Raw genomic sequence first — 2,277 nt, 5'->3', positions numbered from 1 at the left:
GGAAGGTCTAAACCTTGTCTGTGGTATTCTGAGTAGGATTCAGGGATTGAATGACTGTGACGAGCTTCAAACTCGCGATTGTGGGGCGTTATTGACAGACGCAAAAGAATCACTGGATTCTATTCCGACATGATCGAGAACCGACAGATGAATAGCCGTGCTGTGACAGAGCGCGTTGAACATTTTCACTGAGAGGACGGACTGTAGCCATTGACAACGGTGATGCCCAACATATAGCTTGCCATGGAAAGGAGTAAGAAGGATTGGATGAAGACAGTAGGAAAGCAGAGAGACGGAAGGGACAGAGCATCTCCATAGGGTTATCTGAAATTCTCACCAATGAATTACATAAGTATCTCTATCTTTATTTTATATTTTATTTATCTTTTAATGATTAATCCTCCATAACCATTTGAATCCGCCTGACTGATATTTACAAGATGACCATAGCTTGCTTCATACCGACAATCTCCGTGGGATCGACCCTTACTCGCGTAAGGTTTATTACTTGGACGACCCAGTGCACTTGCTGGTTAGTTGTGCGAAGTTGTGATAAAGAGTTGAGATTGCAATTGAGCGTACCATGTTGATGGCGCCATTGATGATCACAATTTCATGCAACAGCAACCATCTCAATGAGTTCCTGGGCTTCTACAGGTGTTTTTAGATAAAGGGATCCACCAGTAGAATGGTCCAATGACCTCTTTGACATTTCAGATAGACCATCATAGAATATACATATGATGCTCCATTCTGGAAACATGTCAGAAGGACACCTTTTGGTTAATTGTTTGTATCTTTCCCAAGCTTCATAGAGGGATTCACCTTTCTTCTGTCTGAAGGTTTGGACATCCACTCTGAGCTTACTCATCTTTTGAGGTGGAAAAAATTTGGTCAAGAAAGCATTGACCAACTTTTCTCAAGAGTTCAGGCTTTCTTTAGGTTGTGAGTCTAACAATGTTCTAGCTCTATCTCTCACAGCAAAGGGGAAAAGCATAAGTCTCTAGACCTCGGGATCAACCCCATTGGTCTTAACAGTATCACATATCTGCAAGAATTCAGTTAAGAACTGATGAGGATCTTCTTATGGAAATCCATGAAACTTGCAGTTCTGCTGCATTAGAGAAACTAATTGAGGCTTAAGCTCAAAGTTGTTTGCTCCAATGGCAGAAATTGAGATGCTTCTTCCATAGACGTTGGAAGTTGCTGCAGCATAGTCACCAAGCATCTTCCTTGCATCTTTATCATTGTTGTTGGGTTCGGCTGCCATGTCTACTTCTTTTTCGAAATTCTCTGTAAGGTCCTCTCCAGAGTGTTGTGCTTTAGCTTCTCTTAGGTTCTTCTTGAGAGTCCTTTCAGGTTCAGGATCAGCTTCAACAAGAATGTTTTTATCCCTGTTTCTGCTCATATGAAAAAGAAGAGAACAAAAGGGAGTAGTGGAATCCTCTATGTCACAGTATAGAGATTCCTTGAGGTGTCAGAAGAAAAGAAGAATAGAGGAATGAGGTAGAGAGAGAATAAGAGGAATTCAAACACAGAGAGAGATAGAGGATTTGAATTATAAGTAGAAGAGAAGTGTTAGCAAATAAATAGAAAGAGATGAGAGAGAGGGAGTATTCGAAAATTTGAAAAAGAAATAAAATAAAATTAGAATTGAAAACAATTAGTTAATTAAAAAGATTTTTGAAAAAGTGGTTAGTGATTTTCGAAAATTGGAAGTGGAAAAGTGGTTAGGTGGTTTTGAAAAAGATAAGAAATAGTAATTAGTTGAAAAAGATTTGAAAATAATTTTGAAAAGATAAGAAGTTAGAAAAAGATATTGAAATCAAAATTTAAAAAGATATGATTGAAAAAGATTTTATTTTAAAAAGAGATGATTGAAAAGATATGATTGCAATAGATTTGATTTTTAAAAATTGATGACTTGACTAACAAAAATTTAAAAGATATTTTTGAAAATATGAGATAAGATTAAGAAAAAGATTTTTGAAAAATTAGTTTGAAAATCTCAAAAAAAAAAACATGAAGAATGAAAGTTTAAAATGTGTTTAATGCAAAAAGTTTTGAATTAAAACATGAAAAATTGAAAAAAAATTGAATTGGAAACAAAATTACCTCCCTTGTGTCATCCTGGCGTTAAACGCCCAGGATGCTATCCATTCTGGCGTTTAACGCCCAGAATGCTACCTCTTTGGGCGTTTAATGCCCAGCCAGGTATCCTGGCTGGCGTTAAACGCCAGAAATCCTTCTTTACTGGGCATTTTTCTAAACACCCAG

At 36.9% G+C, this 2,277-nt stretch overlaps 1 non-coding gene across 1 annotated transcript; it reads left to right on the top strand.

Annotated features, from left to right (window-relative positions):
* Positions 1–761: 761 nt before the first annotated feature.
* Positions 762–865, top strand: LOC127742091 (small nucleolar RNA R71). Its single transcript, XR_008003279.1, has one exon. It is a non-coding gene; the product is annotated as a small nucleolar RNA R71 (small nucleolar RNA).
* Positions 866–2,277: the final 1,412 nt, after the last annotated feature.

The sequence above is a fragment of the Arachis duranensis genome, chromosome 9, assembly GCF_000817695.3.
Source record: "Arachis duranensis cultivar V14167 chromosome 9, aradu.V14167.gnm2.J7QH, whole genome shotgun sequence".
Lineage (NCBI taxonomy): Eukaryota > Viridiplantae > Streptophyta > Magnoliopsida > Fabales > Fabaceae > Arachis > Arachis duranensis.
The sequence above is the reverse complement of the archived record's forward strand: the minus strand, read 5'-3'. Positions and strand labels throughout refer to the sequence as shown.